The sequence below is a fragment of the Ammospiza nelsoni genome, chromosome 2 (genome assembly GCF_027579445.1).
Source record: "Ammospiza nelsoni isolate bAmmNel1 chromosome 2, bAmmNel1.pri, whole genome shotgun sequence".
NCBI lineage: Eukaryota > Metazoa > Chordata > Aves > Passeriformes > Passerellidae > Ammospiza > Ammospiza nelsoni.
Genome location: NC_080634.1, coordinates 87,748,191 through 87,772,643, shown reverse-complemented (window position 1 = coordinate 87,772,643; position 24,453 = coordinate 87,748,191). Strand labels below are relative to the sequence as shown.

At 40.1% G+C, this 24,453-nt stretch overlaps 1 long non-coding RNA gene across 3 annotated transcripts; it reads right to left on the bottom strand.

The window, feature by feature from the left end:
* Positions 1 to 14,334: 14,334 nt before the first annotated feature.
* Positions 14,335 to 20,743, bottom strand: LOC132069977 (uncharacterized). 3 transcript variants are annotated; one of them, XR_009417856.1, is made up of 4 exons: positions 20,677 to 20,743; positions 15,914 to 16,060; positions 14,947 to 15,032; positions 14,335 to 14,858 (listed from the first exon to the last, which is right to left on the bottom strand). It is a non-coding gene; the product is annotated as an uncharacterized LOC132069977 (long non-coding RNA). The 3 variants fall into 3 exon arrangements; XR_009417857.1 differs by adding an exon at positions 18,508 to 19,569 and having other exon boundaries at positions 14,335 to 15,032; positions 20,677 to 20,730; XR_009417855.1 differs by having other exon boundaries at positions 14,335 to 15,032.
* Positions 20,744 to 24,453: the final 3,710 nt, after the last annotated feature.

The window sequence follows — 24,453 nt, the reverse complement described above, 5'->3', positions numbered from 1 at the left end:
TTAGCACATGAGGGACGTTACTTGCTTGTAGTGGTCAGACCAAATGTAGATTTACACAGGGGAGAAGTCAGTGAGACAGTTTTGGGGGAGATAGGAAGGGCAGAAGAAGATGGAAATAACATGGGCTGAGATGTGGGGATGCAGCAATCTCTTTATAAAGTTAGGCAAGTCCTGTGCAAGGGAAACACGTGGTGGGAGTGAGGTGAGCAGAGAAGGGGAGGAAGTGACACCCCCAGCAGGACAGAGTCTTTGTCAGCGTGCTGCCCAGGTGCTTCTAGAGATGATGCAAGGAAATGTCCTTCTGTTTTCTTGTTAATGTGCCTTGTCCTTTCCCTCAGAAACCAGTACTCAGGTGGCTCAAACAGATGTTATATACTGATTGGAGTCTCAATGTCTCTGAAAGTGCAAAGCCACATGTGTTAAAATTCAGTCCTGGAGCTACTGTCAGAAAAACCCCAGCACTTAAGCTCACCAGCTCTCAAATATGCAGTAACAGTGTCTCCTTAAACCATCCTTGCACACAATAGGCCTTAATTATGCTCCTTTCACCGAATTTTTACAACAGACTCCTCCAGTAGTCCTTGTACCATACTGCAACAACTTCAGCTGTGTTTATGGAAACATTTCCTGCTGGTGGGGTATATGAAAACAAAGGCATTTAATGAAGGGTCTGCAGCAACCTTGGAAGAGCAGCACTTTTGTCTGCTTTAGATCACATTACACAATCTTCTTTAAATGGTTTTCATTTGCATCAGGGATACACAGCCTGAAGAATGACCTACTTTTCCAGCAATATTTGCCTTGCTTTTAATTATAGCAATTATCATGCCCTGATCGCTGGCATAGTCCCCAGAATGTTGACTTTTTTCTTAATGTTATTGTTATATAGATTACACAGACTCCTTGCCAGCATGTTGCCCTCTAATTATCCAGCTGAAGATGTTGCCTATGCCTCAGACAAGCAGGAGGGTTTGTGTGGAGGATCTTTGAATATTTTTCAGGAGGCTGCTGTACAACAATTGTTATGCATAGGCTCCTTTGGGGACAGGTACAGATCCATTTTTCTCCTAAATACCCTCTTATTTTTCATATTCCTTTCTTTTTTCATATTGTTCTTCCCTCGCTTTCAGTGCAGCCTTTTTAACAAAGTGTATAATACAGAAAGAGCAGCCTGGAAACCATTGAATGGCTGGCACAACTCTCAGTCTACATATAGCAGTATAATTTTTATATTTTTAGACAAATGCACTAGGAAGCTTTTACTTCACAAAGGTTTTTCATGTCTTTTTATTAACTAGATTATTAGATTTCTTTCTATGTCTTTATTAAATCATTTAACCTGAAAATCAATCTAGGTTAATTATATTACCATTCAGCAACAGAAAAATTTTTATGTGGCTCAAGCGATAAGGAGAGTGAACCAAATTGGTTGTCACACCAGAGAGGACAGGAGTAATACTCTTCTGTTTCTTGAGGCAAACCAGTATTTCCTGGATTCAGAGTAACAAATATTTGGGCTTAAAAAACAGGTACTAGTAAAGATTGCTTTTGCCAGAAACATAGTAAAGAGGGGAAATATTCTAATGTCATGAATATTATAGGAGTGATTGCACAACTTGATTAGTGGAAAACTGCTTCAAGAACTTCCCTCTGTTAGAAAATGTCATTGTTACTGCCTCAGAGTCCTCCTTCTTCCCCAGTCTCAATCCTTGCTTGCCACTGTTCAGTTCTGAGTCCTTATTAAAGAATCTTAATTACAGAATGAATTTTATTTCTGAATGAGATCTATGCTGTGTCCTGATCTGGACAATCAGAAAGTCATTGACTAGCCTAGACAAGGAGGGTACAGCTGCTCATCATCTGATTTTACAGGTGTCTTTCCTTATTGTCCTTCTTTGAAGCAGACTCTACATTTATGTGTGAAAAGCCTTGGTCTCATACTCCAAGTTTCTTATGGGCAAGGAACAGTTAACTGACAAAGTTTTTATATTTATGAAAGTAACTGAAAGATGTAGTAGATGTATTATTGAAGCCATATCAGAATTGCTGCTACTTCTACACTGTCTAATAATTTAGTTTCCCATTTCATCCCTCGGTGAACTGATCATTTAATTGCTCATGCTGCTTAAAATGTTAATTTTCTTATGGCAACTTTCTTTTGGAACAAGCTGATAGGCTCCGATTAATAAAAACAAATGAAAACAAAAACCTGGGTTTGCCTCTGAGGGAAGTCCAGCTCAGGAACTACTCCCAGTGGGCAGCATGGAGGATTTAGTACATCTGCACAACCTACTTCAACTCTGTCATAGCAATTTTTGCACCTCCAGGTCTGCAGCTGCCCCCACACCACGTTCCAGGACAAGCACTGCATACCCAGGTTTCATGCCAAAACAAAGCCCACATCACTCGAGAAATTTGCATCTGCAATAAACTTTACGTAAAACCCACAGATTTGTGATAGCTAAATAGGTACCCCACACACCCTGGCTGTGTGCTTTATAACGTGGAGCCAGCTGCTCTGCTCTGGAGAGGTCTCCAAGGTACTCTGCTCTCAGTTGCTCCACACCATTTAGCGAGGAGCTGAAGACCATTTCCGAGAGCAAACAAAATTTTGTAGCGTAGGTGCGGCAAACAAGAAGTCCCAGCTGTAACCCTGCCCCAGTGTCAGCTCTAATTCTTATGCCAGATGAACAGGTCCTGTTCCTACAATGTTATTCTTGTTCTGGCAACCTCTGGGACAGATCTCAGGTGTACCAAAATATCTTGCCTGGGGAAGGCAAGTGGCCTAAATCTGCCAGTTCAAGTGGGGCTTGGTGCCTCCTGACAAAACCCTTCAGGTCCTTGCTTAAGGCATGTCCATAGCCACACTCATTCCTTGTCCACCAGGGACATGAAGGGACAACCATAGACAGTAAGAGCTGACCCACCAAACAATTTGGTTTTGTGGTTTGAAAGACTTCTGCCTCTTCTCCCTTCCTTTCATATGAAATTGTTTTTATTGCTTTAAATTAATTCACATTTCTTTATGTCTGCCTGCTATGCAACATGTTTCCATTCATTTCTTCATTGGCCAAGCCAGTCCTTTGGTTTTAAGTAGTGATGTTCTATAAATAAACATCAAACCCCGTGGACACAGCAGGAGGCTTTTGACAATTTAATTTTATTCCACAAGGCATGAAATTCCAATTGTGCTTCATTTGTGATTTTTTTTTTTTAACCTGTGAAGGCAAATTTTTTGGTTGATTTCATCTGTTTACAAGCCAAGGAGTTGTATTCCTTTGGGGTACTGTAAAAGGCTGACCACTTATGCAGACATAAACAAGGTGTGGGGATTAACAGGGGATTGAGAGGACGTGGCTTTCTGTAAATACAGCAGGAAAACATCCATTTTAAATAATGCTTTTCTTCACAAGGTGCTTGAGTAGGGTCATGGCACACTTGTACAAAATGGAGATAAACTCTATCACATCTTTCTTGCCAGGAGGGAAAATAGAGACTTTGCAGACACAGACCCTGCTGTTAGCTCTGCACAATAACTAACCACAAAAATGCAATGAAGGCAATCAGCATAGAAGTGGCTTTTCCCAGAGTTAAATGTTAAAACGTGTCAGAAATCTGAATTATTAAATCTTCATCTATACCCATAAATTTGGTCTGATTTAAGTAGTGTGAATGTGTGTATCATCTTTCAATTTAATGATGATTTGCCTTTCCTTATTAACCTGTTTGAGACATATTTAAGTATCACTGAAGTAAGTCTAAAATTCAAATATCTTACTTGAGTCTCATTAATCCATTCAAAATTTAGCCCAGATTTGAAATACCACAGCACTCATTTTGGACAAATTGTATGTATTTCAATGAGATACACCAATCTCTCCATTATTTATGGTTATGATTTCATTTGCTACAAAAATAATGTATCTTTACACAAGCATAGACAACCAGACATACTTGACAATGTTATTTAAGATGGGGACATTTCAAAGGACTTTTCAATAGGAAAAGTCTGAATTATGATTCTGACCCTTTTGTCCAGAAACACACTTTTGTGGAAGATCTTGTTGTTTCTTGTTATTTCAGTGTCTTCACTGCTGCTGGAACCTTCACTCATCTGCCTTACCCCTGTGGTCTCACCTGGGCTCAACAGGTCTAAGTTCTCATCATGGGGAGCCAAAACAACTCATTTTGAAGCAGTGCATTATTTATTCAAAGGCAGAGGGAAGGAGTTCAACAGTGTCACTTCTAAATTTCTTTGCAGGTCAGGGAGATCTGCTCACTTCAAATCCAAGTTCTGTAACCCTAGATGGGAAGAGATAGAAAACCCCTGAAGTGTTTCTTCTTCAGTGATGCCTCTGACTGCTGCTGCCTACACACTGCTCTTGTTTAACAGACAAGAAAATCTGATAGACTGGTTGCACTCTGGCTTCAGGCACTTGAGTAGAGAGAAGAACACTTTGCTAGCCCTGGCTGATTAGCTGATGACCTCCCATTAAAAAGCTTTATTGTAAAGAATTATTGATACCATTCTCCCTGATTCTACTTCAGCCTAGATATTATTTTAATTAATTTTTTCCTCTCTCTCAAACTCTAAAAGCCTCTTTTCATTTCACTTTATCTCTTATGCTTTTACAAAAGTAGTAAGGTGCTCTCAGTCAGAAATAGGGTTCCAGAAGATGTAGGACATAAAAGAGAAAAAGTCCCAAGCACAGCCTTCCAGTTCTGGGAAGTTCTTGATCATCATGTAGTTCAGAAAATACAGAATTTGAGTGATATGGCACTCAAAAACCAGAGAATAGTGTAGGTTCTGAAGTGTCTTTCAAAGGAAAAATGGTATCTACTGAAAAGCTTTGGAGAGTCAGCCCTAAGAGTTGCTTTCCATACGTTTAATTCAGTTTTTACAACAGAGCAGTTCAAGACATTTCAAAGAGGTTTATAACATCTTGTTCCTTCCTCACTTCCTCTGAAGTTTTAATGGGTTCTCTGAAAGAGAATGAAACTATGGAAAGAGACACAGAAGGTTAGTTTCCAAATTACTTAGGTAGCATGTTCTCATCCACATATTTTTTTGCTCTCTCCTGTCTTGTGGCTGTTCTACAGGAAATGCCCTGAGAGCTATTAGACACTCATGGGCTGTGTTAGTTCTGTGTTGAAAAATATCCTCTAGTGTGCTTTCCAACCTGAATGAAGGATGAACCTCCTCTGCAGCAAGTTTCCATTTCAATGGAGCAGTAATTTGCATGTAGCATCTAATAATCCTGTTGCTCTTCCTGCACAGCAGAGCTATAGAAGAGGTTAAGAGTTCTGCCAGGGAAGGTGGTGATTTGAGTTGAACCTCTCAAGTTCCAGTGTTTTTTAAGACAGAAAACCATATACCAAAGCAGGATTTTACCCAGTTGCCTCCCCACTGAGTGCAATATATTTTCCATTCAGTACCTGCTGGCATAAGATTGCTAAATGACACCCAATTTCCATAAAACCACTTTTTCTAAAGCCTCAGTGTTAGCAGATGGTTGAAGTACTACAGGTAATATGTAGCCAAAAAGAACCTATAATGGTATAGGTTACTACAAAAAATTTATTACAAGTCTGAGACAGCTGCATTAGTCATCACTAACATTTCTTAGGCTAGTAGCAGGAAAACTTTTACAGCCCTTCACATTGTCATATAATACCTGTCCCCACAGGTTTTTAAAACAGGCATAAAAATCAAGTAAGGCCAGAATTTTTGTAATTCTTTTCTGTCATTCATTTCTTCAATATTTAGTACGCCTTACTAACTCTAGGCAAGAGATGGCCACCACTGTAATATGAAGTTACTTCTGAAAATGATGAATGCAATGGCCATTTTCTGGGAAATAAAGACATTCTTCATGTTTTTGATAGGAATATAGAGTCTAAGACAAGTAAATCTTGACTAAAAATAAGAACTTCTCTGTTTCTGTGCAAAGTCTGAAATAAGTCAAGAAAAGTACCTTTTTATGTGTGCCTTTCTTCTCTCCATTCGAATTAATAGAAAGACCATCAACAATGGTCAATTTTTACACTCTTCATACTCCCTCACCACCTCTCATAGTAAATAAGGGGGCAGTATGGCTGTTCAGGGAAAACATTAACAATTCAAAAGATTTGCAATGCAGATATCACCAAAGGAGGAGACTTCTCTCTTGCAGAGTGATAAATATTAAGATTAGATTAGGAAGGCAGAGTGGTAGCCTTTCAGTTCACACCTCCTGCAGCCCACAACACTTTATCTAATTTGCTCTCATCACCAACCCCGTTTATAAATGAAGAAGCCACATACCTCAGTATTTATAGGTCAGAGCTGCAGATCTATTTAGTGGCATTATGAATTCTGTAAATCAAGTCACATCATAAACTATGAAAGGGTTCAACGGCATCACAATAAAAGGAGAGAGAATTTATTGCCAGGTAGCAAAAAATATTATAGATTAGTTTTTTCTCTTGCCTAAAATGGATGTGTTGAGAGGGCAGGAGAACAACGATTAACATCCTCATATGAAGCAGAACCTTCCGTGGGCAGCCAGGAGTGATGAGATGAACCATTGGTATGATTCATTTCGATAATTTTTTTCTCCTGCCTGTCTGGTAAACCTGCCCTGAAAATAGACAGCGCAATTCCATCCAGTTCTGCTGGAGGACATGGAAGGGAGAACAGAGACAAAAGAACTGAGTGTCAAGCACTCGTATGCTGCAGTGCCCCACTTTTGGAACAGCTTCTTACAAGTCCCTTAGCAGCTGATGATGGGCTCCTGTTTTAGGACATTCAGTTTGGCTCCAGCACTCCTCAGGTTCACCCTCAGCTGCAGCACCAGGGATAGAGCAATAAATAGAGTGTTTCCCTGCCTCTGAACTGGGTGTACCCACATATAACAGACGCAGTTACTGACAGGAGCATGAAGTGCTGGATTTGAAGGAAAACTTAAAAAGCCAAAATGGTCTGATTGACATCTCCTTTTCCAGATAGGAGTTTCTGGAGAAAAGGGAACCAGTTGACTTCAGGCATCTCCTGAAAATTCATTTTTAAACTCTTTAGGAGGAAACAACTCCATGAAGCAACAAGTTCGGTGCTTGAAGGACCATTTGCTGTTGGTTTTTTTGCCTTGCAGCAGCTTTTGTCAAGTTGACATGAGCATGTGTAGGGCACACACTTGGCCCAGGTGTTTTCATTTGAGATGAAATGCTGCTTTAATGATCTTGTCTATAATGTGTGCTGCCTGGATTTCTGGGTGACTTTTATTGCTGGGGGTCCTTTGGATTCAGTACTGCTCTTGACCCTGATTCCATGTTTGGTTTCTGGTAACAGGTGTGAAATAAAAGCAGGAGCAGCCATACAATCCAGATATGTATTTACCCCAGATACAGCATTATCCCCAGACTTTTCTATCAATCCTTGAGCCTTCATGTACTGAGCCTACATAGCCATGTATTACCATACCTCTGTTTTGCTGGCAAATGCACAAAAAATTAGTGCCTTGGAAATCTGCTTTTAGAACTGAGCCTGCTTCTGATTTTTTGTATTCCTTTTGTAGAATGGGATTTATTTGTCAAGACCCATGCAGTCCTTATATCACCCCACAGAATGATATTTGGTGTAGTCAGTAATCTACTATGCCTGAAAAGTGTAAAACCAGAGACTTTGTTTCTTGATTATTTGTCCAATTTTGGTGGGTTTGGACTCTATATTTCTTAATACAAATAAGTTTTCCTGGCCATGGTTTCAGGGAATGTTTTTGCTTGGGAAGACTTCAGATTCTTATTGAATGACAAAGCCAAACTGGAGGTTGTCATCCAAATTGGTCACAGTGGAATCTCAAGACACTGTGGTTTTCAGAAGGAACCTCAAGGCTGATGAAATTTAGCTATATGTGTACAAGTAGTGTGTTATGTCTTTGTTTAAATAAGCAAAGTACTGAGCATTGAATATGAGGAACTGAGTAGCCTTTAAGGAAATGAGCCTTCTGTTTCCAATGTGGAGCATAAATTTTATAGCCAATTAATTGCTATTTAAAGAATTATTCTTTAAATTTAAATTAATTCGTCTAGCTAAAAGTAGAAATTGTTTGGGAGATACAACTCTGCAGTAAGAGCTGCTTTGTGTTTATATGAGAACTTTGAGTACTCAGCTAGCACATTTGAAAGATCCTTGAACTTTGTTGCAGACCTTGTCAGCAATGAGAGAAAAAATATTTCAGAAGCTATTGAAAGTGTCATTCTCTTTCTTAGTTTATTCTTGTGTTCCCCGGGCACAGAGATGTATTTTGAATACATTAGGCTTTGAGGATCTATGTAGCTGAATGGAAACTTGAAGATGCAAACAAAAGGGAAAACTAAATGTTCAGGATAAAACAAGGTGAAACAAACAAGCATTTAGCAAAAGAAGAAGCAAGAAAATAATTGTTTTCAACAGCGAGTTCTCCTAAATCACAGAAAATTCTCCTAAATGAACTTGGGGAGACAAGCACACTGCTGGAGGCATCCAAAGCCAGTCTGGACCTGCATATATCAATGCCATGGTGTTTCAAATGTACCTCAATGAGCAGTCTAGATATTTGTCAAATGTGCACACCGTTAATTTTCAAAGAAGGAATTGTCTGAATATTAGAAATCTGATAACAAACCTGTAAGATATTTTTGGCAGGAATTGGAAGACATTATGCACCAGTTAATGTCAGTTGATATTGAGTCTGGGTGTTGATGGTCTCCATAAAAGTTCTGTACCCTCAAAAGGAGAGAGCACTCACTGAGTTAGCAGCTGGCACTTGGCTAGAAAGAGATCTTTACATGCTGGTGGGTAGAGCTGCCATTCACAAGAACCACAATGAAAGAATCAGCTGAAAGAAGTAATGAAATTCAACAAATTAAAATCCAAATTCCTGAATCTGGGACAGGAATACTCCATATAACTGTGCAGGGAGTGAGCAAGGTACTAAGGGGCAGCTTTGTCCAAAAAGACCAGGAGAACGTGGTATCCAGCAGGCTGAACATGAGTCAGCATCGTGATGAAGACTAGCAGAGACTGGGCTGTATTAGCAAGAATATAGCCAGGAAATGTTTCTTCCCTTTTCCCTGGCATTTGCAAGGCTTTGGAGGGGATTCTGTCAGCTTTTGCCTTCCTCATTCAGGAACGACATCAATAAGCAGGAGAGAGTGTGTGGAAGGACCACTGGGAAGCACATGATGAATGGAAGGACACTGAGGGGCCTTGACTTGGTCAGCCCGCAAAAGAGAAGGCAAAAAGAGGAATTTAACTGTTTTCCAAGGGACCTTGCAGGAAAGAGGAGCTGGATGCTCTCCAAAGGTGCAAGGACAAGAGGTGGTGGTTGCAAGCTTGGCAAGGGAAACTTCACATGGATATAGGGGGAAAAGATTCTTCTCATTAAGTGTGGGTCAGCACAGCACAATGTTGTTGTCTCAGGATGTCATGGAACAATTTGGAGACATTCAGCATCTGGTGGGAGAAGGCACTGAGTCACCACACCTAAGTTTGATGCCAGTCAAAGAAAGAAATTATAAACATTTTTGAAATTATGATAAACAAAGGGAGATGGGTAAGGAGCTTTTAGAATGTTCTAAGCTTTTAGCTTACAATGAGGACTGCTAGTGAAATAAAGGAGCTAAACTCAAAAGTAATAACAGCAAAATTTTTTCTTGCATTATGAAATATTGGATAAAACACTGAAGCTACAGTTTTAAAAGATTAATACAAGTGTCTGGAGAATTAGAGGGATAAGTAGAATAAGAAGAGCTTTATTAGTTAGAGTGCCCAAAAAGGCAGATTAGAAGGGAGATAGAACTCCACATTTTGGTTTTAAAGAAATCCCAGACATCTGAAACTCACATGTCAGGGCAACCTGGGCCTCTTCTTTCTGCTGCAGAATATTTTCAACAGGTCCAGAAAGGAATTTATGTTTTAGGATATCCAAAACAATCCCTTCCAAAGCAATAAAAAGTGCACACAAGCTTTTATAAAAAAGGATCAAGCTTTTCCTATATAAAGACATGATATTCAATTTTATATGACGTATAAGAGCCAAAAAATATTAACAGAGGAATCAAGTAACAATCAAAGAAATTTTCTTTCTTTACAGTCAACAGCCAAGGCCAGAAAATTTGCTTTGTTCATTAAATAATTGATCAATTAAAAAGTACTAAAACCTCTCTGTTTCCCTTAAAGTTATACTAAGGTCATAAAACTTTGCTGGGAAGTATGACCACAGCATCCCAAAAAACTCACTTCCTCTCAAACCACGACACCAGGTCTTGCCAAACTGTATCAAAATATCATGTACTGCTTGCAAACGTGGCCAGCAGTGCTGTTTGAGGCTATGTCAGAATAAGCTTTGTTGTTGATGTGAACTGGGAAATGCTTCTGCTGGACTCCCCTGGGGCTCAGGAGCGCTGCCCTGTCCTGGGTGGGGTTCCCTGGCCCCAGGCCATGTAGATGAGACCTCTGTCCTCAAAGTTCCCTTGTTTCTTGGGCTGACCTTTCTTCAGGTGGAGCCCAGGTGTGGGGGTGAGGAAGGACAAGGGCAGGACCCTGCAGGGCTCCCCAAGGCCAGCACCAGCTCACGTTAGAAGGTAACAGCAGCCACTGGGATTTATGCCTTCCTACAATAACAAAATGGCTCAATTGTTGCCCATTTTAGCAGAGAATTTAAAGTCACCGAATTTACATATGCATGTACATCTGAAGATATCATGAGAGGCATTTAAATGTAGACTGGGGCCACCTGGACAATTGAAGCATCATTGAATACACAGACATTTCTTCTTTGGGTTTCTTTGTTTGTTTGGGTTTTATTTTGTTTTCTGGGGGTTTTTTTGTTTGTTTATATGGCATTTTCTGAAATACAGAGCAATCCAGAATTAAAGAGTAGTTAAAAAGTAATTTTATTAAAAATTACAGGCCATTAAAGATATATCTGAGCAAGAAGACAGAGAGTTTTGTTCTATTTCATTTTTCACTACTACAAAAGGCAAATGAAAAAAATGAAGTCAGGTAGGCTTTAAATGTGCAGCACTATATTCATAACTGGAACCATGGTGAAGACCACAAAGTCTTATTGAATTTCACAACACTTTCAAAAATCCTATCATTATCTATTTATGAGACTCATTTAAAGGCCTCAGCAGAACTCAGCATCTGCAGATTACATAAAGAATGAAATTTTAAGGAGCAGTAAATATTCAAATTAATATAAAATTGTAACATATAAAATTCACTATAATACTACAGTGAACTCCTTGCAGGGTTTCTCAATCTTATTGTATCATCAGCTCTCTGAACTGTGATCTGAGCAAACCCTGTTAAATTAAAAATTCAAAAGCTCTTGAGACTCACATTGATATTCAGGTACTTTGGTGTTTGGACATTCACATTGCACTGCTTTAATTAACTATCTAACAGCAATCTCCACTCTTTAGGAAAGGGAGCACTTCACAAGAAACAGTCAAGAAGTTTGCTTGTGCACTTATGAAATATACAAATATGCCTTGAAATTAATCTATGCACTCTCCCATCTCCCCTACAAATGACATCTGCCCTTACTACAGCCTTGAAACCACTTCCTTTAAATTTGCCATGTGCTTCCCTTCTCCTGAATGATACATCTTTTCATAACTGGTGACTCATTCATTTCCCATATGTATTGTTTTTAAAATATCAGTGTCAGGGAAACACATATCATTATTTCAAGTGAAACAACATTTCTCTGATTTTTGTATTAATGAATGACTCTATTGTAATGATACCAGCTCTGCTGAAAAAGAAGAGAATACATGAGGTAATTTTATAGGAATTCCTACAGCTTTATTGTTTAACAGTCATGCAGAATTCCTTCACTTCTAATTTCTTTTGCCCATCAACACTATAATCAAGTGTATGCTTATTTTACTTCTGTTATGTCCTCATTTAACCTTATAAGTATCCTTTTATCTTTCAGTTTTGACTCTCCTTGACTTATGAGACTTTTGATAAACTTCAAGATGTCAAAGGTTTCCAGTTTTTACAGAAGATGCTCTTATTTTTACAGTCCCTCTCCTCGTGGAGGGCATTCCCTGGAGAGACATGTTTCAGGCAATTGGAAGGCTCAACATTAGGACATGTAAATGTTTAAATTATGGCTTGCAGATCAATGACAAGAAATAGGACATCTATTTCTGGTAACATTGTGGATTTATAGTTATGAGTCAAGGCTAATGCAAGGTGAACTCCTCCCTTTATGATCACTGGCACAAATGCATTAGCTCATCCATGAATTTAAAAATCGACCTCCAGACAGTTAGTTGGTAATTTGGCACCTTGCTTTGATTGTATACAATTTAACAAAAGAACATCCGGCACTAATTCAACAGTAATATTGCTTCTGCCTTTCAGGAATGATTTATTCATTTGGATATGATGTCCAAATTGCATTTTCTAAAGGAAGGGTGTTTACTTTGTTTGCAGTTTATTGCCTTACTTCTCAAGGACATGATGAAAGTAAAATTGTTGCTACTGATTATTAAGTTGAATGCAAATATGTCCTGAATGATGGTCCTCTGTACAGAAATCCCTGGGGATGGACAAGTGGATGGGAGGGTGGTTGTTGCCCCATGCTTTCTGAACCTTTACAGCCCACCTCATCTGGAAAATACTGATCCAACTATCAGCCACACGAAACAGGCAATGGTTCTGCACACCCTATGGATGCACCAGCCCTTTGCACTGCCTCATTCTTGCAGCTGTGGCATGGCCATCTCAGCACTCCAGGGTTCACCAAACATGAGGCTCTGCCCTGCCTGTGTTGAGCTCCCTTATAGTCCAGCTATGTGCTGTTGTAGTGTCAGAGCTGTTTTTCACCAGTAAAACAGGCTTGGGTTTGCCTAAATTACAAACATCAATCTGTAAACTGGAGTACAGAAACGTACTGCATTGTTTTCTGTACCCCAGATCCTTACTCTGGTCCTAGAGGAAAAGGCTTTCTATTTCTCACCATTGCCTGCAGCGCTGATGCAAGGCTTGATTTACTATTATGTACAATGTTTTTATTGTCAGGGCAGAACTAAGAATTAAGAAAGTGGATCATTGCACTTACATTTTCACATTAACAATATACTTATTGTTAATTTTTTAATCACACAGCTTAAGTGGTCAAGTATCAGACACTCCTTACATTATTGACATTTCAAATGAATTAGTTATTGACTCTCTTCTCAGTTTTCTGTCTGGGGTTTTCACTAAGCTTAGCCACTTGCGACCCAAATCCTTTGGAAATGAATTACATTAGTTATTGTCCCTAAGACTGTCTTGGATGTGGCCACCCAAGTACAAAGTAACATTCGTTCTTGTCCTACTTTGTAGGCATAGCCCTGCTGGATATATGGTGATGAGCACTTCTAAAGGATATTCTCTAAAGGTGGTTATCTGCTCCACTGAGGAGGTCATGCAGGTGTAGGTCGAAGTTGTCTCTGCAGCTGTGAATCTCAGGTTGACTACTCAGGGAGGGCTCCACTCCCTCAGTGGTGTGTGATGGGGTCTGCAGGTAACTCATGAGAGATCATCTGAAAGGATTCTGTGTGTTGGACAGCATATTCTTTTTCTTCATTGGATGCATGTGAATAGATAAAACCAAGAATGCCATCCAGAGGGTTATTGTAATCTTTTTAGTTGTGGTTTTAATCTGTTAGTTTGTTTGTTCAGTTGGTTGGTTGGGTTGGTTTTATTTTGAGGATTAATGCAGAAGTCTCTCTTTCCCTGTTTGTCTCTCTCCTTTTCGTAATTTTCTTTGGTTGATAATCTGTGGAGTATTTGCATGTGAAGGTAAGTAGTAGTGGGGGTGATTTTCTTTCCTCCTTCTTTTTTTTGCCTTTTCTCAGGATACCCTCTTTTACACTGTAACCTTCCAGGGCCTGTAGTCTTCCAGTATGAAAAGCCTCTCGCTCCCCACAATGTGCATAAATCTGCACTGATGAGAAGCTTACTGGGGAAATGTGAAACAGCTGTAAGGCAGGGGAGCAAAGAAAGGCTGTCTCGCCTTGAACCCACTCTGTTACCTTAGCTGGGACCTCAGACACTACTTGCATCTCCTCCTTTATGTAAATTCTTCTAGGTGTTTGCACAACAGAAGATGGGGAGCTCAGATGCCAAAGCTTTGCAACAGATGTGAATTTCCAACACCCTGTCCTTACAGCTCCACCAGTAAAAATTAGGAAATGGACCAACAGAACCAGGGACTCTTCAAATACCATGGAAGTAGTATATTGGTTGCCCCTTTCCCAGTTTTAAAGCTGAGATCATGGGAAATCAAAACCAACTACAATACCACCATCTTTACTTTTGAAACGTGTACTTTTATTCCCACATACTATTCAGCTTTTTATTGGCAGTGTCACTTCTGTGGCCACAGTTGTGCCAGGCACAAGGAGTATGTATTGACAGGATAGGAGGGAGAGACAGAGAGAAACTGAGAGAAAGTTTAAGCTAGGTTTTAGGAAGAAAAATCTGTACTGTGAGAATGGTGAGGCACTGGAACAGGTTGCCCAGAGAAGTTGTGGACTCTCCAACCCTCCAGGTGCTCAAAGCCAGGCTGGATTTGGGATTTGAGCAATCTGGTCAAGTGGAAGGGGTCACTGTTCATAGCAGGGGATGATCTTTAATTTCCCTTCCAACCCAAACCAGTCTAGGATTCTATGATCTGTCCTGTCCGTTTCCTAAGGCAGAACTTTCTCCTGGTACTCCTTTGGTACTCTTGTGAGCAGATCTTGAGGCTGCTGTATGAATTGCACAGTGCTTCTTCATTGCCTTTAGCAACTGTGGTAACTGCAGGGAAGGCCTTTTGGTCCCCAAAACTCATCTCAAAAATGGGAGAGGAGTAAAGGTAGTGCAAAGAAATCTCTCAGAGAAAGGGAGGGTTTGAAACTGAAATCCCAGGCTTGACTTACTTTGGAAATGCAAGTATGTTTTCCTCATGTTTGTTATTGATTTTGTGCCCTGATGACCAAATGAATAAAAAAACTCCCTTCAAAACCTGTTGGAGAGAACCTTGATGTCAGGAATAGCATGCTAAATTATGCTCTGGATAGCCTCATGACAAGGGTATACTAGGAAGATTCCACCTGCCAGGCACTCACTATATGTCAATGATAACCTAGATTTCTTAGAATACAGCTTCTATCTTAAAATATAATTTTAATGTTGAAAGCATTTATTCTTTGCAAATTCAGTTCAATTTTGTCTGCTTGGCTTGGATGATAAATTTCCAGCCTCCACAATCAAGCATTTATTAGAATTGTAATCTAGTTATTTTAACCTGGAAAGGGATTTAGTAATCTCTAAAAATTGCTGATATCCTTAGGCAGGGCCAAAGATGACACTGTCTTTCAGGTAAACTTCCTGTTGAAATGAAAGGCAGTTTCACATGTGCAAGGGCTACAACGTGTGCTCGGGCTCTGCACTGCTGTTAGGCTGCTGGGTTAAAAAGCTGACATGTCTAAACTGGGATTAAAGGTCAAAGAAGTCTGTGCTGGATAACATTGTCACAACATTTTAGTTTTTTGTAAGATTACACCAGAAATAGTTGTTTGTTATTAAATCATTTGACTTTTACTTCACTGGGGACTGCACTAATTTATAAATTGTAGCAGCTGCATTTTTGCATTTTCCCAGCTGCTACCATGTATTAAATTTGGAAATCCTCTCGCGCAAATGAAAACACTGTGTTAATCTTTTTGAGAGCATTAGATAGGCAAAACTATAGTTTTTGCTTAAGGAAAATGTGCTAAAAAGTATTTTCACCCTCTCATTTATTCAAAGTTGAATCTTCCTTTATATTCTGCCATTGGGTCACATCACAGGCATGTCTAAGGATCTTGGTGGTCTTTTCAAGAATGACATATTCTATAATCTCACCACTATCTCTAAGTAGTGTTCACAGTAAAAGCAGCATTGGAGTAGTGGCAGAAGCTGAGTCTCTTTCACGGGTCACAGAGGGTATGAGAGTTATCCCCTTAATGCCTCAACTCACTGTCCTGCTGGCACCTCGTGTTCTGGAAGTCTCTGGACAAAGAGGGCAGGAACACAAAACAGTCAAACCACTTCCTAGACAAGGTGGAAGAATGCTGCATCATATGTAATTTTAATAGGTAAATTCATCTCCCATAGAGTGATTTTTTTGCTGCCATCTGCAGATGTGCTTATAAGATGGACATGGACAAAATTGTTACCAGAAAATATATCTAGTTATTATTGCCTGTTAATCCCAGCAGGCTGCACTGCTATAAACTGAAATGTCTGTCTAATCAACTGAAACTAATTAAATAACAGCTTTCAAAGTCATATTGATTCAGCTTTACAATTCCTCCACTTCTGTAACAAGATAATGCTAAGCTTAATTTTTTCGTATAACCACAGGAGAAAAGGGCTTCCAAAACCGATAATAAAGTAAAAAAAAAAAAAAAAACAAACCCCAGCTAAGGTTTTTGAGTGCCAGACATGCAAGTATTGATGGAGAAGAGCATTTTCTTCTCTCTCAGGAAACTTCCTACCAAGAGTTCCCTCCACTGTTTGAGATAAAATTTCTTGGTAAAACATGAAAGAGTTTGAAGTTGGTGTAATGTTTGGGAAAATTTTACATGTTTTTTCTTGAACAAAAATCCATCTTCATCTCAGACCTCGCTTGCTGGGCAGTAACTAGTGGGGAATAATGCCAGCTAACGGAGAGGAAAGGGTCTAGTGGAACAAAATTTCAATTTAGAGCCCTGAGAGTATAATAAACAGAGGACTCTGCCATACAGGTTTGCTGCTTCCACAGGTCAACATTGCAGAGGGATAACTGGCAAAAGAGTGCTTAAAGCTCCTCCAGAAATGTGTGTTTTTACCTTAAAACCGTGGGCAGTAGGTAGGGACAGGCTATGACATTTCTGTGCAGAGGATCATGCGCTTGTGTAAACAGGGAAGGTCTGATGACAGTGGTGCAATAAACGGTGTAGTTTTTGTAGGGTGCCAGCAGACCAGAAACAGACAAAAGATGGCTTAATAAGATCAATTCTTTCCTCACCCTAATAAAATTTATTCTCATAAAGAGGTTACTTTTTCAAGTGGCAAAAAATTAAAGGAAATGTCAAAGTAGAAATCTCCACAGCTTGCACTTCTAGAAATATAAATAAAGCATAAACACGTAATATATAATAAAAATATAAAATATAACATGATATACAATACAAAATGTATCCTTTATCTCATGTAATATGATGTATATTACTTATCACATATATATCTTTAAATGTGTTGAATACATTAATAGTATATGTCAGATATATTACTGTAACAGTATATAACATGTATTATATATTTAATTTCTACATTCTGGAAGCACATTTTAGGACCAGACTCAACAAGGGAAGAATCAACCAAAATTCAGCTGAATGTGCAAACAAGGGGAGCTGAAAGATTTTTCTCTGATATTTCCTTTAAGTGACAAATGCTGTAAAAATCTATTTTTATTCTTAAAGTGAACCTTAAAGAATTAACTATCCAGTAGAAAATAAGCATGCCATTCTAAGGTCCTATGAATATGGGTGATGCAACTTGTTTTCTGGAAAAATCTATTTTTCCCCTCAGGAGGGGACTGGGCCCACATGCAGCTCAAGGCAAAGGCATCTTGGCAGGCAAGCATTTCCCTGGCCATTCACAAAAGCCCCTTTGGTGCTGTGGATCAAGACAAAGGGAAGATGATGTGCTAAAACATGGAATCTCTAGAAAAAGGCAGAGTGAGTATCCAGGATGCTGAGGAAATGTAAGAAATCCACATCAGACCCTTCTGGGCTAATAGAACACACCCTGTGCTTTTTGGGATGCAGAATGTCATACCTCTTCTGCAGTTTGGTACTTAATGTCTTTTCTTATAAAATATTAGGGCATTCAAACCTTTATTTAAAAGCTCTGACAATGCTGTAGAACGTTAACATTCCCTTCAGAGCTTTTTAAAGGTAAGATTTCATTTTCAAATCAACATTTCCTTGCTTACTTGTAAAGAGAGGAGATGGATGTTTCAAGCCATATTCCAGCTGCTACCTACTAGTGCTGTGTTACTAGGCTAAGAAGACAGTTTTTTTCCCAAGCCTCTTTGATTTATATCATATACTTAAACACTCATTATGAGTGAAGCCCAGAACATGAGTCTTCCTCCATATCAGACTGTTTCAACAATTAGCCTGTAGAGTCATGCCCCCATTCTCAGTTTAACATGTCAGTGATTCATGCTGTATGGTAGTGCAGGAACTGCAACAGGCAGGACAGGCACAGACACTGCACCACACACAGCCTCCAGCTGACAGAGCCCTGGCTCTCTCCAGGCTCCCCCCCCAGCATGAGGCTGTCATCTCCTCACGGGCCTGCCCTTGTCCTGCACCTCCAGCCTGCAAGCCTTCATCTCTGAGGTGTGGCCCCACAGTTCCAGCCTCACAGGAGGGCTGCACTTGGCACAGGAGATGGGGAGCACTTACCTGAGGAAATCATCAGAAACAGAGTTTAAAGGGAAGACAGGAGAGGCTGGGCTGACTGGACATGTGGACAGAGCAGGACTCCAACAGCACCAGCTCCATTTTCCCTCTGTTTTACTCCTGTTTTCCTGTGCTCGTTTCTCCTCAGTATCACTTGCTCCCTTGCTTTCACCACCTTTGCTCCTTTCTCTAGACATACCATCCAAAATGCTCTTTCCCAATAGAGAATCTTGTTCCTGCAGGCAGTTCTTCCCCATCTTTCAAGTGTCCTGGGCAGAGTCTCTCCCATGGACTCATCTTGAGGGGTCTCTCTCATGGGGTGGCTGCTCCCATTGACAACCAGGAGGGGCCAGGGCAGGGAATCCACTGGCCCCAGTTGACTTCATGGAGTTCACCTCCCATTCCTACCATGGGCCTCCCTGCTCCTTCTGCAAGCCTTTTTTTTAATCACAGAACACAAACTTTTGAGTAGACCCAGTAGAGTGTAGAAACACACTATGGCCATGTTTGTCTTGGCTGGTCCTCGAGGAGCTTTATGTCTCAATGTTCTGCTCTCTGGAAAAAGGCAGTCAGCAACCCTGAGACTGAGACCCTTTCAGGGAGTAGGGAACACTTTGTTCATGCCAGTCAGGTGCAGATGTTTGAGTTAGACGCACAGCAGCCAGCCCACTGTGGTTTCCTTTGGAGAGCAGGACCAGCTTGTGATCCCTCTGGGCAGAAGAGTAGGGGAAATTCCACCAGAATCAGGAGAACATGTGGGAAGAGGGTGGGCTGCTCAAAGGCAAAAATAAGGCTCCAGAAAAAGGCAGTAAAATCACTAAAAAACCCCCATGTCTTTTCATATAACTGGGAGGAAACAAAAAGTCCCTCGGCATCCTAAAAGCCTGCTATCAGGAGGTAGTTTTTGATAGGCTTTCAGTATTGATTAATCAGTTGCTGTGTTCATTTGAAACAAAGCCTGCAGCTTGTTTAGGAGGTGGCAGCATTGTAGCTTAGTAGTGTTCAAAATACCATATCACTATCAAGGCTAATTTAACAGTGATGAAATCAATAGGGTTCCTAGGGCTAGAAGTAGATGAGAAACATGGCTCATTACATGCTGCTCTAGTTCTCCAAGCAAAGAGAACAAGCGTGCAGTAGGGTGAGAGAAAACAGACTAGGAAACTGTGAAGTCCTGAAAAGGAGTCGGGTGCTTTTGGCTTGCTCCCCTGAAGAGGGATCCCTGAAACAGGGATAGAGAACTGGGAGAGGTTCCTTTCTATAGCTGACTTTCTCAGGTGTGCCCCTTGACTGGAATGTCCCTTTTTTGGCTGTTGTTGTCAACACTTGTTCACTTTCCCTTAATTCCCTGTCCCTCTACAAAACATACAAAATCCAAGTTCTCTACAAAGCTAAGTCTCTAGGCATATTGTCATTATAGTGCAAGAGTTTTATTGTCATTACATTGCAAGGGCTCCATATTGCTAGAGTCTCATACCTCTTTGATGTGTCTCGTAGGCAGCTCCTCTAGGCACTGACTCCTCCTTGTCCTCACAGCAGCCAACTGACTGCAGTTCCCCTCAACCCACCAAGCCACTCTTTTATAACACTTTTCTTATTGGCTACAGCTGTGGCCTGTTCACATCAGGTCCAGTCCCAATCTATAGTAATTAGCTCAGCTGCAACTCTTTAGGGGGTAAAATTACTTTCTATACTACCTTTATTTACTTATAGTCTATCCCCCCTACATTTCCCCCTTTTTTCTTTTAATTACAGAGTTGCAGCATTTCTAGAAGGACATGTTCAAATAAACTACATTATGATACATTAATATATTTCATTTAGAACTAAAAGTTACACAAATGTTCAAACAACCTATTATAGTACAAATATACATATTTCTGAGCGTTGGTTCAGTTTTGCAGCTTTTCTCAGTTTACCTAGTACTTATCTTCAAAATCTTTTATACTCCTATTTAACAAACATTAATAGCTACAATTGATATATTTCACCGATAGTTTAGTATTCAAGTCCTTGTCCCCAAACCCATGGGATCATATAATTGAGTCCTATTTCCCCAAATCCACAGAGTCATATAGTTTAGTATTTGAGTCCTTTTTCTCCCAAATCACACTGGGGAAAGCATTTGCTATCATTATATTGCAAGGGTTCCATATTACTAGAGTCTCATACCTCTTTGATACTTCTTATAGGCATCTCCTCTAGGCACTGACTCTTCCCTGTTCTCACAGCAGCCAACTGACTCCAGTTCCCTTTAACCAACCAACCCACTCTTTTATAACACTCTTCTGATTGGCTACAGCTGTGGCCTGTTAACATCAGGCCTGTTCCCAATCTCTAGTAATTAGCTCAGTTGCAGCTCTTTAGGAGGTACATTTACTTTCTATACTACCTTTATTTACTTATATTCTATCCCCCTACATATGCAGCCCCATTATCTTTGGTGATACCAATGTAAGCATCACTTTACAGAACTACTGGATATTGCCTGGTAAACATTGCTTCCTGCTATGGAGCTCAGAGTTAAGACACAAAAACACCTGGAGTCTTGAAAGAGGGCAGTGACAGTGCTCACACACTGATGTACAGGCCAGGTGCCTGGGTGGCATGCCTCAGGTGTCTGTGCCATGCCAGAAGAAAAAGGTGAAACCCTTGTCCCTTCTGGGAATTAGGTATCTTTGCCAGCCCTGATGGAAAACATGGACCCCCAAAAGCAGTAGTATATTTTGGTATTAAAGTATTAAATGAGATAAAAGTGTGTGTCTTTTTATAGTTTAAAAAGGGAGAGCCTAATTTGGTATATCAGCTTAATAATTGAACTAGCAATCTAGGCAGCAGACAAATAGAGTGCTCAGCAAGAAATTGGGAGAAATCAATTCCCTTTTCCCCCTGCCTGAAAGAATTCCGCTTCACGTTGCTGCAGCATGGTCAGTCAACAGTGACAGTATCACATTCCTGCATATCCCTTCTTCCCCTAGTTATGATTTCTTTTTCCTGCAAGTGGCACAACTATGGTACAACAGATATGGATTGGATTTTCATTCTGTCTCTACCTCTAGTACCACCCTAGAAGAGCCCATGAAGTCCTTCCTTCCTCTTGCAATTACTGTGTTACTGTGACTTTTGAAGGCTAAAGCTTGGTTGAATTCTAGTCATTTTTAGGTTAGACAAGCAAAGATGTATAGCCTAGGTCTTCTGGTCTCTATCAGAGGATGCTGACACATCCTGCATAGCTCCAAGGGTATGATAAGTTGAAAAGCACTGAAGGGTTTCACAAGGCCAGACTATTCCCTTCTGGTTTGCAGGTTCATACCCAGCCTGTCATTGCAGTGATGAAGAGGGAGTTTTGGATGGCCCCTGAGTGATTTATTTGGGAAGTGTTTATTTACAAATTCCTATCTGGCACATACATCATCAACAATCATATTTCATGGTAATGGGAAAGACACTCTGTGTAATTATCTCAAAGAGGAGCCATTACCTCCATTTAGAGAAAAGATGAATTCTGAAACAGGCAGTAGAAACGCTACTCCTTTCCATGGTAAAAATGGTGTGTTTCAGGTAAGAATTGTCTTACTTGAGAAAACCAGCTGAAAAATGCATTTGGACCATGATTTCTTTTCAATTGCTAAACATTGTTGTGCGCAATGGAGACAATTCCAGGAAATATAATATGATACTTTTGTACCTTGTTAGAGACACATTATTTCTCTTTTGTTTTTTATACATCCCATTGAACTTCTCAGGAATGCAGGAATGTCACACATAGGTCTGGAGACTGGACTTGGTGGCTTCAGGAGCCTTTCTAGCAAGGTTTATCTAGCAGGCTGCGGATGGGCACAGCACCAAAGCTTTGCCTCCCCAATAAACCCTTGTCTCTCTACACCTCCTGAAACCTCTGGAGCTGGAAGTGGCAGTGGCTTTTCTCACAGTCACAGAGAACCAAAGAAGCCCCACTCTGGGGCAGAGCCCCACATCAGGGACATTGCCCTCAGCTGAGTTATCTGGGAGTGTCTGGCTGGCAGCTGCTCCCACTGCTGCTGCCCCACCAGGTGCAAACCCACAGGATTGTGCCTTGGCAGTCCAGTGTCCCCTGTCTGAAAGAGGCTCAGCCTCCCCATTCCCATCATCCTGTGTATGTGCCTGCTCTTGGCGTTTTTACTCCTCACTGCAGCCTCTTTTCAGGCCATAAGCATAAATATAGAAGAGTTGGGTCCTAGAGACTTATGAGACTTTGTGAACAGTGCAGCCACAGCACAGTATCTTGAAAGAGAAAAAATGCCCCAGATGAGTTAACAGCAAATTGGGATGTATGCAGGGGTGTAAGGCCTCATCCTTCCAAGAGTTTCCATGGAAGATAACTTTGAATCAAATGACACAGTCAAAGTTCAAACCAAAGAAAATGAGCTCAAATAAAAAATGAACAGACCTCAGCTAAAACTAGAATCAATAAAGAATTTAATGACCTGTTCATCTTAGTATCATGTAATTGAGCCCAAATGACATTTAAGCAGAAGGAAAACTGGCCTTACAGTTTGTTAATAATTACTCACATTCCAGTAACAAGCCTACAGGAGTGTTCCTTTAAATGCATGTTTTGTGTCAGCATTAGTACCTACTCCAAGTAAGGGCAGCTGATGAACTCCAGCCATGAAAGAAGAATCAAGTACAAATTAAATATTTAATGGCTTTAGCAAATGCAGTGGAAGGAGATACATAAATTACAGGGGGGAAAAAAAAATAATCCCCAAAGTAAGGCGAACTTAATTCAGCAATAGCCTTGTTTAAGCATTTTCAGTCACTTTTATTTTGGAGACTTGTATGATAATAACATTTCCAGTTCAGGAGCTTGTGAGCCCACATTCTTCACTAGGTTTTCATGAAGCAAAAGTTAAGTAACATAAAAAAGTGCACTGGCTTTATAGACTACAGTTTGTATGCTTTTATATGTACAGTTTGTATGCTTTTAGTCTGCAAATAGTTTCATCTACAGGTTTTGATACTCATGATATCTTTATGCAAATTAGCCAGTTATACACAAAATTATGAAACACTCTATCCAGCCACAGAAGGGCATTTCCTCAGTTAATTGCCAGTGATGCTTAATGTAACAAACCAAAATAATAACCCATGAAATACATAGGACTAATTAAGGAAAGAAAATGTTTTAATTTTTGAAGAAAGACTATGCATCTGCCTGAGATATTATTTTTCCTGCTTATTTGTGTCTTTGCAGGCTAAGAGGATAGTGCTCAGTCATTGTACAAGGGGGAAGAATTACTTATATTGCAGTGGAGTGGGGTTCTTTCCTCTCTTTTTTTTTGACTAAACACAGCCTTTGGATTGATTCCAAGGGGATTTCTGCCAGGGATTAGCTCTGCAATTTCATAGTGTCACTGGTTGGGCTCTCATTTCCTTTTAGAAGGATAAGTGAAGTCTCAGTATATAGGGACATGCTAAAAAGTAATTAAGTTACAACCCCATAGCTGGAAGGCACTGCTCTCTAGCTGAGATAAAGCAACTGACCATGTTGGCTTTCAAAGCCCATTGGAACACGAAGTACAATCAATTATTTAAATCAACAAGAGTCTTAATGGAACTGTTAGTGGAGTATCAGATTTCAACCATCTGTGACATCCAACATTTTGCATTTTGAATCACATTAAAAGGATGTGGTAAGTGAAATAGATGTTGTGACATGAGATCATGAACAGCAAAACATTTTACTTCACAGTGTTACACCCAAGGAAGAAAGGTGGTTACCGCAATCTAGCTGGGGAAAAACAAACTTCTTGTGAAGAAAGCAACTTTTCCAGAAGTACTAATTCAATTGCTTGTGCTTATGCAAAAGTACCCATACCAGGGCATCAATATTTTCATTCCACTGTGGACCTCAACAATCAATGATTGTATCTGCAACACAGCTTCTCTCTTTTAATCAGGCTTTCG